This window comes from Sinohyriopsis cumingii, unplaced genomic scaffold, assembly GCF_028554795.1.
Source record: "Sinohyriopsis cumingii isolate HCF-2022 unplaced genomic scaffold, ASM2855479v2 utg000426l, whole genome shotgun sequence".
Taxonomy (NCBI): Eukaryota; Metazoa; Mollusca; class Bivalvia; order Unionida; family Unionidae; genus Sinohyriopsis; species Sinohyriopsis cumingii.
Window position 1 is genome coordinate 3,615,001 of NW_028315897.1, and position 18,960 is coordinate 3,633,960.

Here is an 18,960-nt window from a genome sequence, read left to right on the forward strand (position 1 = left end):
CACACTTTCCCCCCACTTTCATGCACACACTTTCCCCACACTCTTATGCACATACTTTCCCCACACTCTTATACACATATGTTCCCCACACTCATATACAAGTACTTTCCCCCCAACTCTTATGCACACACTTCCTCCCCACTCTTATGCACACACTTCCCCCCACTCTTATGCACACACTTTCCAAACACTCTTATACACATACTTTCCCCACACTCTTATGCATACACTTCCCCCCACTCTTATATAAAAACTTGCCCCACACTCTTAAACACATACTTCCCTCACACTCTTATACACATACTTCCCCCCACTCTTATACACATACGTTCCCCCCACTCATACTTCCCCCACACTGATTACACATACTTCCCCCACACTCATATACACTCTTATACACATACGTTCCCCCCACTCTTATACACATACTTCCCCCACACTGTTATACACATACTTCCCCCACACTCTTATACACATATGTTCCCACACTCATATACACTCTTATACGCATACGTTCCGCCACACTCTTATACACATACTTTCCCCACATTCTTATACACATACTTCCCCCACACTGTTATACACATACTTCCCCCACACTCTTATACACATATGTTCCCACACTCATATACACTCTTATACGCATACGTTCCGCCACATTCTTATACACATACTTCCCCAACACTGTCATACACATACTTTCCCCAAACTCTTATACACACACTTTCCCCACACTCTTATACACATACTTCCCCCACACTCAAATACACATACTTCCCCACACTCATATTACACATACTTTTCCCACACTCTTATACACACACTTCCCCCCACTCTTATACACATACTTCCCCCACACTCTTATACACATACTTCCCCCCCACTCTTATACACACACTTTCCCCAATTGACAAGGTTCTTCCAGTAATTATAAAACACACTCAGGGTTTGCAGGTATGGGCCTGAGCCCAAAAGAAGGTAGACATATGCAGAAGGTGTTGGTGCTAATATTTCCTTGTATAACAAATGCAAGAATGACAATAGGGATCAAAGGGAATGAAGAAGAATTATAAGCTATTATGATCTTAAAAATAAATAAAGACTATATTTTGTTTTGCCTTTCATTGTCATTTATTTCTTTCCTTATTTAGATATTTGCAATTTCATTTACACACAATGTTATTGATTCTAAGTCTTAACCATTATTACACTCTTCATAAAACAAAACACATTGCATGTGTCCTTAAAATAACATATAATCTTATAAATTTTATGAGGGGATTACAAAATAGGTTAACAAAATAAATACTAAATTTACATTTTGTAAATTAAATTTGTGAAAGGAATAATATTGTCATTTAGTTTTTCATTATTTAGATATTTCCAATTTTTTTTGCACAAAGTGATATTGATTCAAAGTCTTAACCATTATTACAATCTTCAAAAAACAAAATGCATGGAAAATGGTGTCATTACAAACATAGCACTTTCCAGAAGGCAGTAATATTTGAAAATGCACTTTAAGCAAACAAGAGAATATAAATAACATCATTTCATAAGAAAAAACTTAATGTTATTCACAACTTAGTGATGGGAAATATACATTAGCACAATTGCTGAAATGAATGTTATCACAAGTGACTGATGCAATCTGAATGTAGAAAAAAAATTAATAGCCATAAGGGAAAAAAAATCATGTGTGGTGTGATGTGATTTTGATTTTTAACGTAGCTTTAACAATTTTTCAGTCATATCGCTACGATGTCTGCAATGTGGCAGTTTATAGTGATGTCTAGCACTGGGGCATCATGCCGCAGACATGTAGCATGATGTCCCACCCAGTCACATTATCCTGACACCAGGCCGACCAGTCCTAACACTAACCTCTTAATGCTGAACGCCAAGTGTCAGAGGCAGGAAAATAAATCATACCAAGTGTCTTTAGTTACTCAGATTACTTCTATGATCTGTTCTGACAATTTGGCACTGATAATACAATGGAAAGTTGTATTGACAATGGAACCTGTCTGTGATAAAATGGAAAGTCATATTGACATTGGAACCTGTCTGTGATAAATGGAAAGTCATATTCCATTGGAACCTGTCTGTGATAAAATCGAAAGTCATATTGCCATTTTAACTTGTCTGTGATAAAATGGAAAGTCATATTGACATTTGAACCTGTCTGTGATAAAATGGAAAGTCATACTGACACTGGAACCTGTCTGTCTGTGAAAAAATGGAAAGTCATATTGACATTGGAACCTGTCTGTGATAAAATGGAAAGTCATATTGACATTGGAACTTGTCTGTGATAAAATGGAAAGTCATATTGACATTGGAACCTGTCTGTGATAAAATGGAAAGTCATATTGACATTGGAACTTGTCTGTGATAAAATGGAAAGTCATATTGACACTGGAACCTGTACACCGGAGGAGCATAGGCATCTTATGTTGTCTTGTTTATTCTAATGAAAATGCACTACCACAATATGAAGTCTAATATTGCAGCCACAGTGGCCAGGTTTAAAATCTTGCTAACACGTAACTTCTCATGAATGAATGCTTATATCAGCATGGGGTTATTGCTGAAAGATGTATGTGTGTTTGTCCTAAATTAAAACGGTGCTGATCCAACATCTAGTAATTTACCATCTTCAAGTTTAAATATTTTCACAACTTTTACATGGAAAGTCATTTTGACATTGATGTTTCATCTGACAAGTTCTTATGGTGTCTAGTTGGTCCTAAATGATCACAAATAACCTTTTACCTGGCTACCATCATATAACTGTCTTGAAATACTGTTATCTACTCCTCCTAAATAGATGGCCATGAACATACAGTTTTCACCAGTAGACCTCATATGCTTTATAATTGGCCTTAAATTAAAATGGTGTCAGTTACATATCAATATGGCTGGCACAGTTATATATCAATATGGCTGACACAGTTATATATATATATATTGCTGACACAGCTATATATCAATATGGCTGACACATTTATATATCAATATGTCTGACACAGTTATATATCAACACGGCTGACACAGTTATATCAATATGGCTGACAAAGTTATGGATCAATATGACTGACACAGATATGTATCAATATGACTGACACAGTTACATATCAATATGGCTGACACAGATATATATCAGTATGGCTGGCACAGTTATATATCAATAGGGCTAGCACAGTTATATATTAATATGCAGTTATATATCAATATGACTGATACAGTTATATATCAAAATTGCTGACACAGTTGCATATAAAAATGGCTGGCACAGTTATAGATCAATATGACTGACACAGATATACAGTATATCAGTATGACTGGCAGCTATATATCAATATGGCTGACACAGTTATATATAAATATGGCTGACACAGTTGTATATCAGTATAACTGGCACATATATATATCAAAATGACTGACACAGTCACATATACAAATGGCTGACACAGATATATATCAATATGGCTGACAGTTATATATCAATATGGCTGAAACAGTTATATATCAATATGGCTGACACATTTATTGCATGTCTTGAAAATCCCAGTATCACTGCTTCGCCTGAATGGAAGATCCACATGACATGGGGTATCTCACTTATAATCTCTACCTGATATCCTGAATGAAAAATGTGCCACTCTGATATCCAATATGTACACCACAACAGTTAATTAAAAGATCTTCTTAATGAAAAAGAATATCAGAGATGGTCACAATGATGAACAGTAAAAGGAAGAAATGCTATTTTCTTGATTTCCAGGAAATCCTTTTCAAACAGTAGAATGACACTGTCCCATGTTTGTCAGGCTGCTAGCTCACAGCCTCTCAAGTTATAGTGAGATGAAAATTGGCATGTTCATCTATCATAGCCTAAGTCACATGACATAACAACTGTATGATCCAGCTTCAAGATCTAGGTCATTTTCATTCTTGAATTGTTCTTAGATGATGTTTAATAAAGAAAATGAATATTTAGAATGCTGACTGTTTTGCACAAATATTGAGTTCCTATCTGTAAAGTTATGGTCACAATCATCTAAAGGTTCCTTGCAGAAATGGTCTAAGGATGCAACTTTAAAACCATGAACAGCAGTTCAAAAGCATTACAAGTTTACATTCAGACTCTTTTGTGACTTTCACTATCATTAGTCGGTGGGTTACAGTCACTTACCAATATTCATATTCCTCTTGCCCATATTTGTATAGAACAAACATAATCATATCCATGGAGACATGACAGTATCTTCATGATTCTAGCTTGAATGTCAAGGTATTTGGTTTTTATTCCAGACTGTAGCTCTAACGCTGTTGCAGAGATTGGGAAGAGTGTATGTATTCTGATACAGAGAGTGCATTGCAAGGCATGTTCAGCATCATTTCTCAAGGTCAAAGTCACTGCATGAGAACTTCTGGTGCCATGTAATAATAGTGTCATATTAAATTATGACATGAATAAGTGGAGTCCATTTGCAAACTGCACTGACCCAGATCTGACAATGCATAATGTGACATCAGATCTGGGTCTGTATTGTTTGTCAGAAGTAATCAGTAGAATAAACAACATATACCCTGGTCTTCTAAGATATTTGAATCTATACAGTTATATTTTGTATTGTTTAATTCATTGGTTAGTATGTTTCTAGGTGAAATCAACGACTGAATAAGGTCCAAATTACATGTGATTATTGAATGTAAGTTGCTTACAAACAAGAATGGGAAATCAGTGATACATGTACTCTAGCATTTGATTGGTTCACTGAGATTTGAAGATCAGAATAGTGCTGCTATTACTTTCAACCAGTTTGATTGACATTGAAATAATGGGGTTAACTATTCGAGAATGTTCTAAATTAGAGATTGTTTATTTGAAACACAAAAAGGACACAACATGATGAAGATACACACTTGATTCCATGTGGATTTGTATGTAGTTGCGCTTGTGTTTGAATGAGCTGTTAATAGAGAACATGTGATTCATTGATAATATATTCATTGAATGTAGCAAAGCAGTCAGTAGTCATTGATTTAAACAGACAGTGCCTTGGAATTATGTGATATTATTCAAGGATTTCAAAATCTAACTAATTTATATTGGATTACTGTGAAACTTTTCAGGATTCAGTGATACTCTACATCCATGAGATTACATTAAAACAAAAACAGTTGGATTAATAATTATATTGAATTCAGTGGTGTTATCATGGTAACACACAAACACAATACAAAATACATTTAGGACTACCATAGAACAGTTTCCATATTGATTGAACATTTCATTTACATTAGGATTACTATGAATTCATATGCTATAACTTATTTTAATTCTTTCACTTTGTTTGATTATTATCTTTCATTTAAATAAATGTATATTTTGAAAATTGAATGCCTGTTGGGTTAATTGCCCTGTTCCATTACTTCAGTTTAATCACCTAGATGTCACAACACATACATGCTTAGATACTGCATGAATGCATACATACATACATACAATACATACATACATAATTACATACATACATACATACAATACATACATACATACATAATTACATCATATCAACCAGAGTGAATATGGTATACAGTCGTATATGAAAACAGAAGGGTGTATGTGTGATTTTAATTTTTAACATAGCTTTACTTTTTTTTAAGTCATATCGCTAATGTCTAAAGTAAGGCAGTTTATAATGATGTCTAACTGGGATATCATGCCATAGACATATATCACCATAACTTACCTAGTCCCATTATCTTGACACCAGGCTGACCAGTTCTAACGCTAACCTCTAATGATGAGTGCCAAGCGAGGCAACTGATAGCATCATTCTTATAAGTCTTTGGAATGACTCAGCCGGAGCTCCTGCATCCAAGATGGATGCTCTAACAGCTTAGGCCACTGGTATGGTGAATAACAAACTCATTATTTTTTATATGACAACATCAGTATCACAATTTGGTGAATTTTTCATATATTCTCAGGAGGGTGTAATATCATCTACTGTATTAATGTCATGACATCTAAAGCAATGTATATCGCATAATTTGTTTATGTCCTAATAGGGTATTCTGGCTCGTTTGTTGCTTATATTCTTTTTAAGTAGCATTTTTATAAGTCTTGTTATGACTCAGCTGGGGTTTGAACCCATGAACTCCTGCATCTATGTTGCATGTTCTAACAACTTAGGCCACTGGAGCATATATGATACAGCATGTGTGTATATGATACAGCATATGTGTATATGATACAGCATATGTGTATATGATAGAGTGAGTCTGCATGAGATAATGAAGTGCATTTATATATTTACATTTACTGTATTAATGTAAACTATCTGACTGTGCATGTGTGTATATGATACAGCATGTTTGTATATGATATAGTACGTTTATATGATACAGTATATATGTATATGATACAACATGTGTGCATACAATACAGTATGTGTTTATAAGATACACTATGTGTATATGATACAGAATGAGTATGATATAGCATGTGTTTATATGATACAGTATGTGTGTTTATGATACAACATGTGTATATATAGCACAGCATGTGTGTATATGATACAATATGTGTGTATATGATACATTAGGTGTGTATGCTACATAAATGTGTGTATTTGCTACAGCATATGTGTATATGATACAGCATGTGTGCATATGATACAGCATGTGTGTTTATAATACAGCATGTGTATATGATACAGCATGTGTTTATATGATACAGCATGTGTGTATACAATACAGAATTTGTATATATGATACAACATGTGTACATATAATACAGCATGCATGTATACAATACAGCATGTGTGTATATGATACATTATGTGTTTTGATACAGCATGTATGTATATGATACAGCATGTGTTTATATGATACAGAATATGTGTATGTGATACAGTATGTGTGTATATAATACAGTATGTTTATGTATGATACAGTTTGTGTGTATATGATGCATTATGTGTGTGTATGCTACAGCCATGTGTGTATTTGCTACAGCATGTGTGTATATGATATGGCATGTGTATATGATACAATATGTGTGTATATGATATTTACATTTATTGTATTAATGTAAACTATCTAAACAAAGAGTCTGCATTGTTCAATAAGTATGCATAACCTGATAACTAACTCAAAACACTGTATTAAATGATATTAAACGAATTTGTAAAATTATGATGTCAGGTCTCAAAGATAATAATCAAATTGGACTTATATTTATTTTAAAGCATTACTTTTTTTGTCCTGACAGTTATATTTGCTTTGGGTGTTGACCTTTATCGCAATTATTGCAGTATACCATAATCAACAACATCTCCAGGTTTTAGCAGTTGTCTTCCAATCAAAACCCACATCACAATGAGAATGTCATTTTGTATAATGGTCCAACCATATGTAGTACTTAAGTTTTGTGTCTGGAGGAGAAGAGAAGGGAGCTGGTCGTGGAGTTTCTTTTGATCAGAGATATTTTTCTCCTACCACAAGCATGTCAAGATAATTACCTGTTTTGTTCAAATGATATAATAGATATAATGGGATTGTTTTATTTTGTTCTAAATCTGGGCAATATTATTATTGTTAAGATATATGAGGTCAAATACTGTTTTTCAATGAATTCCAATGCCAAGAGTTCAAATAACATTTTTCAATGAATTCCAATGCCAAGAGGTCAAAAAATATTTTTCTATGAATTCCAATGCCAAGAGGTCAAATACTATTTTTCAATGAATTCCAATGCACTTTCCCTACCCTACCCACTAAAAATCAAATGGTCTGTTTCCTAATTGCATCCAAGGATTTCTGCTTAGACAGCATTGAAGCTACTTAAAATAAAGTCTGATAATATATGGTTGTTGAGATTAACTATGTATTATATACAGAAAGTCATCATAAATTTTACACAACACAATGTTGTTTTCTTTGCCAATTGATTGGATGGATTAAGCTATATAAATGGCTTATATATTTGGTTTGCTGAGAAGATCAGGTAGTAATAAAAATATTTGTGATAATTGGAAAGAAACTGACTCATCACAAACAAATAAAGATGAATGAGGTACTGCACTGTATGATACAAGGATATCATGTGACACATGTCAAAAGCATTAAATAAGACCCTAACTGAAAGTTATGTGGCTTCCTATTGAAACTGTAATAAATAATTTACCACTGTCTTTATAGAAGATTTTGTTCATGCTGCCATCTTTTAACTTAAGTCTTTCTTGTCTACATGGTTGAGTGAATTGTAAATTTGCCTTTGATTTAAAATGCTCAATGAGTTTTGTTTTATATTGTAAAAATTAAACTTGTGGTCATTAGGCCTAAGTGAATTAGTTGCTTGTGCTTAACAAATCATCACCAGTTAAGCTGAAATTGACAGTGGTATATATTCCCCATTAATTAGATGAACATTCTCTTCAATTATCTTTGAGTATCCAAAGTGGAAAGATGCCATTCATAAGCTTTAATTTGCAAAGATTATCTTTTGTCTCAAATGTAACATAAGAACAAAACTGATATGGTAAATGACAGTCAGAGGTCAAGGCAATGGCAATGACAGCCAGACTGGGTACAGAAATTCATTTGGCTCAGAAAGAAAATTACTTTAGAGATATAAGTAGTTTTATGTTCCTGGTCTGCAAAGTGCACTATGACTAACTCTTTTGCTACTGAAGTACTTATTTGCAGTTTTCTTCATTTACTGAAAACAAGACAACCCTGAATCCAGCATATGTTTTGGATGGAAGGATGAAACATTTTATTTGAAATAAAAGTTAATAAGAGCCAGGCAAGTAACATGCCAATGCTGACAAGGACCATGCCAAGGGAGACAAGTACGATGTCAAGGTAGACAAGGAGTATGCCAAAGCAGGTAAGTAACATGCCAAGGCAGACAGGGATCATGCAAAAACAGTCAAGGACCATGCCAAGTTAAGCAGGTACATTGCCAAAACAGACAAGACCCATGCCAATCAATCCAAGGACCATGCCAAGCCAGATAAGAATAATGTGAAGGCACTGACCTGGACATGCTCAGGCAGACAATTACAATGCCAAAGCATACAAGTACAGTGCCAAGGAAGACAATGTAACATGGCAAGGCAGATACGTAACCTACCAATGTCATCAAGTATCATGCCAAGGCAGACAAGTAACATGCAAATGGAACCAAGTAACTTTGCAAGAAAGACAAGGAAAGGTCATGGCAGACAAGTAACATGCCAAGGAAGACATGGATAATGCCAAGGCAGACAAGTAATATGTCAAAGCAGACAAGCACAAAGCCAAAGCTTGCAAGTACTATGACAAGGAAGACAAGCATCAAGCCAATGTTGACAAGAACCATGCCAAGGCAGACAAATAACATGTCAGTGCAGACAAGGACATTTCCAAGTTAGACAAAAGGACAATGTCAAGGCAGACAGATGACATGCCAATGCAGGCAAGGACCATGCCAAGGCAGACAAGTACTGTGCCAGTGCCATCAAATAACAAGCCAAGGAAGACCAAGACAATGGCAAAGCAGACAACTACCATGTCAAGGCAAACAAGTACAAAACCAATGCAGACAATGACCATGCCAAGACAGATAAGTAACATGCCAAGGAAGATAAGAACCATACTAAAGTAAACAATTACTGTGCAAAAGCAGAAAAGAACTATCCAAAGGAGACAAGTATAATGTCAAGGCAGACAAGGACCATGCCAAGGCAGACAATTACAATACTAAGGCAGACAAGCACAATGCCAAGGCAGACAAATACAATGCAAAGACCAGCAAGTACAAAGTTCAGTGGACAATAACCATGCTAAGGAAAAAACATAGGAAGACTAGGACCAAGCCAAGGCAGACAAGGGCCATACCAAGTCAGTCAATTACAATGTGGATGGAAGATGAGGACTGTGCCAATGAGACAAACAAGGACCATGCCAAGGCAGACAAGTACAAAGCCAAGGCAGCATAGATTAGGGCTGTTTATTATCTGGTCAATAATGGAAAGTCACTTTACCAGATCAATATTGTTTGGACTTGCAGGTACATACTTTTAGATCAGTGTGTCCCTTAGGGGTGAACTAATGGAAGTCAAAAATCCTCTTGGTGTAATAAAAAAACATTGGTATCAAAACAGGGGGTCACATTTAAATGTTGGGGGTCCCAGAAGTACAACTGAGGGTAAAGGGAAATACTGTTTTGTTGAATTTGCAAAAAGAAAGACTCTAAATAAATCAATGTTTACATTGCATATTTCATGCATTTTGCTGTTGAAGTGTGGAACAAGAATATATATATTTATACTGCCATGATTAAATTATCACATAATATTATTTTTCAAATACTTTTACTATAATTTGATGAATATGTATTTATAATTTTGTGCCTGGCCAATAAAGTTTTACAGGAATTTTATTTGGTTTTAAATTTGTCATTCTTTTTTTCAGATTCAGTACAACTCCCATGGGCTGTTAGGATGTGAGATAACTCTACAAGCATATCAGAATGTAAGATGAGATGATGAAAGTCATTAATGACACAACTGATAAGGCTGTGTATATAAATTTACTGGAATCTGAATTCCTTGTTATATATATATATATATATATATATATATATATATATATATATATATATATATATATAAGTACACATATAACAGTCCATTACACATGTAATGTTTATTACATTGCTTAAAACTGGGCATCAACTAACCAGTCATTTACTTTGAGGACTGCATTGCTACTGGTTATGTGGCATCAGGCAGGTGAAGATAAAACATTTCTTTGTAGTAACTTGAAGAGTAAAGTGTGCTTTTGCCAAGTTGATGAGATAAAATACAAACTTAGATTCACTGTGTTACTTATGGGGTCACCTCGAAAATGTAAGTATTTATCTGTGTGCAACACAACATCTTTAGCATATTTTATACTAATTTTTTTAATGTGTTCAAGTGTTATACTACATAAAATTTGATATGACTTATGTTACACATACTCAGCCAGGTGTTTGACCTGTGGGAATCAGAATCCCATTTTGTGCTTGCAATATACAACATTTGTATAATGTTTTGACCAAGCAACGTCTTTAAGTTTCCAGGTACATATCTGTAAGGACTTCTTAAAACCTTTTTCTGGCCTCAATTAACAAGGACTCTTTCCTCAAAGGATCTCAATATATATCCAGAAATCCCAGTTTACCTGTACTTGTCATTGTTTATGGACTTGTCATCTCTGGAACACTTTAAGCATCATAATTTTAACTGGTAAGCTTTCCAATGACCATTAAACATTAAGTTGGCCATCTGTAAGCAACAGTTTTTGTCTCACTGAACAGTTTATCTGGTGAACTTTCATCAGGCAAGGAACTATTGTACAAAAATGAGAATAATTTTACTCTGAAGTTACAAATTAAAACAAACTAATAATTTTTGTAGAAAGCATGCATGTGCTATTTTGACTGTGGCAATCAGGTTCATTCCAGATACAGCTGGGGGCTTTTATACTGAACCAGTACTGCCACCAACCCCTCAATTTTATTTTTCATTTTTGACAGCAAAGAACTGTTGAATATTTTCCTGTGACAAGGCATCTAAAATAATCAGTATGTGTCTTGTGCATGAATAAAGTTCAATACTACTATAACAAATCAGCATACATTTCATCACCCCTCAACGATCTTGGTTTTTAAATACTTACCTCTGCAACAGACATATGTAAATATGTAAGCCAAGTCGGCTGTTCATTTTCATCCCAAGTTACGCATTTAATCTCCACTGCTTGTCTGTGACAGGCAGTCACCAAACAAGCCAAACTATTTTTAAGCTTAACTAAAAGTAAATGTATACCACATTACTGAATTAGCTTCTGTGTGAATGTATAAATGCTATGCTTGTGATAATTAGTTTCATGCTTTCTACCTTAAAAACTAGATGTCAAAAGACAAAACTGTCCATCAGACCTTTCAAACGATCCATTGACTGAATGTAACACCAGATTGTGAAAACTTCTAAGATATGTATATATTTTTGACATTAATCTTTGTAGAAAATAGAGATATTTGTAACAATAGAAAATCTTTTATTAGAAAATGCTGAATTTATCAAAAACGTCTAGCAGTATGTTGTTGTTTTTTCCTTGATTATTTCCTACTGTACTTCAATTGAGCACCCCATATTTGTAGCAGGAATAAAACTAATATACATACTTTATTTGAAAAGGGTAACTCAGTTCATATACTATACTATTCTTCCATGATAAACACACTATTGTAAGTAGTCATGAAGAGACAAATAGTAAAGTTGCATACATAAATAAAGTATTAAAGCACAAAAGTGTAAAAAATGTATTAGCAGAATACATTTGAGTGCATGTAATTCAGTATTTAAAATGAAAACTGCCTTTTGAGATAGTTACTTTGAATGATATTAGTTACATGCTGTTAGTAGAACATGTGGCAAAATCAATGAAAACATACATGGACATTTTTGGATGAGATCAACCTAAAGGTGAATATGCATACATCCCCCAAGAAAATGAATGACCACTACATTAGAGATTAATAGTATTAATACAAAATATAATGCAAGTTACCAGAATGAAAAGAAAACAGGTCACAGTAGCCTGCATTCAAGTGAATTGTGTTGTACATTCTTTACTATCTATATTTCTAGAGTAAATCCACTTGTTCAAGGAACTCATATTGAAATATGCTGCAGTTTTTAGCTCCCATCCAACTAATGAACTATGTAACTCTATTAAACAAGATAGGTGATTTAGTGGTCTAATGTGCTCGCTCGCCTTTACCAATCATTGCTGCCTCACTTCTATATGCATGGATTTGAGTCTTAAATACTGGTTAATGTGGGTTACTGCGATCAAGACTGCCAGTAGTTTACCATGGGTCAGTGGTTCTTAACTGGGATTTCTTGTGTTTTGCCTCCACTAGGTATACTTGCTACCTTGGATAGTCTATCGTGTGATAAAATGTAAAATCCTCAACAACAACAACAAATAGATGTCACCAGGTACACTGATGGCCAGACACTGTCTGAGTGGTATAAGATGCCTGCCTTTATCGATCACTGCCATCTCACCTCTGTCTACATGGGTTCAAAAATCTCAGGATTGGTCAATGTGGGCATGTGAGAAAACTTGCCAGGACTTTCCAATATATCACTGCAGTTTGTACCTGGTTTTCTTAGTCATACTGGCCACCATGTATAGCCTAAAATGTGCTGAACAATGGTATCAAACCCCGCAACAACAGCAACAAATGTCAGTGGTATGTCTGTCAGCACATAAAAGTAAAATGAAAATGCATAGTTAAAGATATTTAGATGAATCTGAAACCGTGATAAATCATCCTGTCTTATCTAAAGATGATCTGAAATGTAGGATGTTTGGCATTAGAGTTATATATTACCGTTGTACACAAACTCCACACATACTAAACATCTAACAGTTACCTAAGCTCACATATCACCCCCACCCCCTTCAATGCATAGTGAACCTCCATTACCAAGTTGCTGAGGCATATTATGAATGTATTAGGATTTATAGACAGCATGTCAGTACAATCTAGCCAAATGACTGCTTATTATAAATACAGCTGTACAATGAAAGTATAATCATTTCTGTGGTACCCATCATTCCAACAAACATGCTTTATGGCAAATTGTTTTGCTTGATGATAAAAGGTGTATCATTCCACAGTAAGTGTAGAGTGCACTTTTCAGAAATACAATTATAATATAGATATGGTCATGTGATACATCACTGCCAAGGTTGTTACCTAGTGTACTGCTGTCTCTACTATAACATGGATATCATGGTCATGTGATACATCACTGCCAAGGTTGTTACCTAGTGTACTGCTGTCTCTATTATAACATGGATATCATGGTCATGTGATACATCACTATAGCCCCAATCTGTATGTGCACTTATGCTCTATCCATTGTGCCATGTATTTATTTGAATAATTCCTTTTATCAATGCCACCTGATTGATTGTACTTTATTTCAGCTCTTTTCTCATTCAAATCAATCAATTCTTTCAGTCACAGAAACATATTTTAAAACATACACACACACAAATATATATATATATATATATATATATATATATATATATATATATATATATATATATATATATATATATATATATATTTACTTGTAGCATTAAGTTACAGTCCCATTTGTGTGGCTTGCATAGAAAAAAGTAGAGATAATAAATATGAAAACATTTTCTTTTCAACATATGGTCCTTAATGGCAAAAGCAGAAACAATGGGATGATGGTGGGAGAAGAATAATAATCACTGAAGGCTGCTCAATAATTAGTTAATTTAAAAGTTTGCAATTTAAACAAAAATATTAATAATGTAACTCAGTATCATGCTTGCTGATCAATACATTACTTGATTGGAAACATACTTAGATGAAAACAATGTAGTTTGTTAATTTCAGTCTTGTTTTAATATTTTATATTGAGGAAATAAGTTCCATGTTCAGTGCACTAACAATATCAAAACAGAGACTTCTTAAATTTTATACACTTCATGATCATTTTATATTTACAAAAGTTTAAAGTATTTGACTCAATTGATCAGTTCACTCTGTGCTAGAAATTATTTGCTGTTGGAGTAAAATCAATTAAAAACCTGTCCGTTGGCCTAGAGGTAAGAGAATCCACCTCAGATGTGAGATGTCATGGATTCAAAACCCAGCCAATTCATACCAAAGACATATGAAAATTGTACTAAAAAATGCCTTGCTAGGTGCTCAGCATTAAGAGCATAGTGTTAGGACTGGCCAGCCTGGTGCCAGGATAATGTGACTGGGTGGAACATAATACTGCATGTCTGCATCATGATGCCCAAGTGCTACATATCACTACAAACTGCCACACTTCAGACACCAAAGCAATGACTGCAAAGTTGTTGAAAGCTACATTAAGAATCCAAATAACATACACAAATCAATTAAATGGTTTAAATCATACTTACTGAAGATTCTCCAAAATGTTAATGTAAAAGAGACGATGTCCAAACCCACGGCTGTAACCAGTGGTGTCCCTCAGGGCAGCATCCTTGGGCCACATCTCTTTCCTTTTTAAATAAAAGATATGGTTATAAGCATCATTTTATTTTTTATGTTGATGAATAGAATAATCTTTTGACATCAAGATCAAGGCTGGGACAAGAACTTGGTTTGTGTGATCAGTGGCTAGAATAATCTTTAGTCATCAAAATCAAAGCTGGGAAAAGAACTTGGTTTGTGTGATCAGTGGCTAGAATAATCTTTTGACATCAAGATCAAAGCTGGGACAAGAACTTGGTTTGTGTGATCAGTGGCTAGAATAATCTTTTGACATCAAGATCATAGCTGGGAAAAGAACTTGGTTTGTGTGATCAGTGATTTGTTAAAAATAAAGTGGATTCATATTGATTATAATTCTTAACTTAATAAGATGAGGTCTAGATATCTTATATGTATCACAAAGTTCCTACTCTCTACATTCATGGGTCATATTTCTTTTAAATTATAACACGAGTGTGGGAAATCCAACACAATGAAGGTCTCATCAATATAAAGGTGTATACAAACTCTGGCTGAAATATATTTAGAAAATCTGGTGAAATTATGATGTGGAAACCAAAGTCAGGAAAATGGGCAATCAGGGGTGATAACTTTTTTAAATTACCTGTATGTTGTGGAATGCTACAAATCAAACATCCTCAAGGTCTTGTCAATCTTCTCATCACTATGTAGCCACATGCCAAGTTTGGTGGAAAGTCAACAAATTTCTGTGAAGTTATCTTCCAGAACCCATAGTAATCAGGATGTTGAATATTCCTGAGCTATTCCGGTTACAAGAACCTAAATGTGGAGATGTAATATTGATGGACAAAATGCAATAACTTCATCAATGCTTCATCAAATGATGAAAACATTAAAGAGTAAATCTACATGATGTATGATCAAATGTGTCTAATGTGCTATCAATGATAATTCTAATCCCTGTTCCTTTCTTCTTATATTAATGAGTAAAACAGTCACCTTCATTCTGTAATTAGTGACCAGGTGTTTCATATATGAATATATATTTTCTAGCTGCTTTAAGTAGTCATTGTAGTATAAAAACCAAGCATTTGCTTCACCAGGAAGGTATCATTCAGAGAAACTCATGTCATGGTATTTTGATGTAATTATTTCTTATTTACTTATCCTCACTGTAATATAGTCACTCCAATGTAACTCAAAGATGGTCATAAGTCAAATTCATTATGTTGCAAAAGAAATGGAAGTCACATTTTTTTCTAGTGCCAGTGTGTGAGGTATAGTTTGAAATATTTATATAATTAGCAGTAAATAAAAGCTATTGATGAAAAATTATATCTTTGTGAACACAAATGACTAACAGAGTTTTCCATTGTGGCTAGGGTTATATAATTAAAGTCAGGAATAGTTTTTCTTCATGAGTTACTAATGAGACAAATACCATCAAAATTTTTTGCGTTTCAAATAGGGTGTCAGGGCTGCTTGTATTTGCCTTTCTTTGTCTTTCTTCCATCTCATCATATAAGATAATTTTTTGTTCAATATATTAGTTATGCTTAGTGATTGCCATACACAAATCATAGTAAAAACATGTTTTACAATCAAGTTATTTGCGAATATGAAATTCCAGTCCCCTCCACCCTGAAGACCGTTTACTTTGGTTGATTATTTTGACCTGCTATGCTGATTGGCTGTTATTGTTACTGGCTAGCTAAGATTGTTTACATAAACAGTCTTTGATATGCATATTTACAGAAGTTGTCCATCCAAAGATATGTAGGCTGTCAAGTCACATCAAAACTAGCCTTTTTGTCCTGGGTCACAAACTATGATCAGTGATTTGTTTTAGAGTTGGAAGTTTTGTCCTGGATCAAAAACTACAATCAGTGACTTGTTTTTGAGTTGGAAGAGTTGAGTTTTGTAACTTTAAAGTAGCATCAGCAATGTTTCAGTCATATTGCTGCCATGTCTACAGTGTGACAGTTTATAGTGATGTCTAGGGACATGATGCCGCAGACATCTAGCATAATGTTCCACCGGGTCACATTATTCTGACACCAGGCTGACCAGTCATAATGCTAACCTTTCAATGCTGAGCACCAGGCAAGGCAGCTGCAAGTACCACTGTAATGCCTTTGGTATGACTTAGCCAGGATTCTAACCCACAACCTCCTGCATCCAAGTCAGATGCTCTAACCACTAAGCCACTGGATTAGGGTTTTAGGGTGATGATTTAATTTATAGGATGGACTAAATGGACAGGATCAAATAATCTTGTGTGAAGTTTTTGAATCATAGCAACATATACTTTATTTACAATTTTATTAAATAATGCACTAATATAAATTTCTTGACAAAATGTTAATAAGAAAATAATAACAATAATACTAATACATATAGTTGGTGCATGGTATTTAGTTTTAAAAAGTTCAAAAGGTGGACCTGCATGTGTACAAATGTCAATTTGGTCCTTTAACATGGGTGGTCACTAATAGACAACTTTGACTGTAATTGGTAATTCCTCTAACAAATGGCATCCAATAATGTGTATGAATTGCATTAAAACATAGACAGATGGAAAGGTGATTACTATATGTACATCACAATGTACAACCCAAATATTGCTTCTGCATAAACAAAAGGGCCACTTAACCCCTTTACAAATTTAAGTACCAAAGAGATTGTCTTTATTCAAACAAGAGGAATGGTTAGCAATTTGCCCATGTAAATATACCTCTGTCTTTCTTGCTTCCCACCCCTACCCCCATGACTGAGATGAATCAATAGTAAAAAAGTACATATAACTCTTCTGAAAACAGTGTCAATATAATAATTGATTGTACATATTATATGCTGATCATTTTGATATCTACTCATTTCTATCCAAGTAGTTTTATTGAAATCCACTGAAAACTTATATATGTTTTCCATTCATTAAATTCCATCACACAACACAGACAGTCCCAAGTTAAAACATTCTTACAAATATAACAGAAGTCATTTGATGTGTCAGTACAATTATAACAGAAGTCATTTGATGTGTCAGTACAAGTATAACAGAAGTCATGTGATATGTCAGTATGTACATCTCCTGATAGTGACCATAACATCAATCTGTCAAAACACTGAGACTAATTGCATTCATAATATTCAGTGGCAAGATAAAAATGTCAATATTGCTGAAAATAAATATAGTTTGACAATATGAGCATCTTCATATGATGATCATAACATAAATCTGTCAAAACACTGCAACAAATTGCATTCATGTCAATGAGTAACAAGACCTAAATGGCAATAGCTCAGACAGCAAACATAATTTGTCAATATGTGAATCATCTGATGATTAATATTACATGTACATTGTATTCATGGTGGTCCACTGCAAACAATGAGATTTTATGGAGTCTGCAAGATCATTCATGCACTACATCCAGCTTCAAATCATATAGCACTGATGCTGACCTGCTGGCACATCATTTATGATATTCATTTGAAGTCATAATAACCACTGACCTATTGGTGCATTAAGTGATGGAAGGTAAGGGTCTATGATGTTCATTTGAAGTAATTGTTATCACGTTATGGTCTTAGACTAAATAGCAGTAAAGAGCAAAAACCCAAAAACAAATCCAAATGTACATTTCCAATTGAATTCCATTCATGTTCCAAATAAATTCTAATAATGAGACTGTTGATATGACTGGTCTCAGTTTTGCTAATGTGCCAATTACCTGGAATGTGGTCATGTCATATCAGTCTATTGAGGTATCGCAATAATAAAATAAAAAATGTCCTTGACTGAATTCTCTATAAGTACAAATTAATGATATAGTCCAAGAAGTATCAATGAGCACTTTGTAATT

General features: G+C 34.1%; 1 protein-coding gene across 2 annotated transcripts in view; it reads right to left on the bottom strand.

Annotated features, from left to right (window-relative positions):
• LOC149774084 (E3 ubiquitin-protein ligase TRIM45-like) overlaps positions 1–18,960 on the bottom strand; it is a 330,018-nt gene that overhangs the window by 130,911 nt on the left and 180,147 nt on the right. The window lies entirely within an intron of this gene.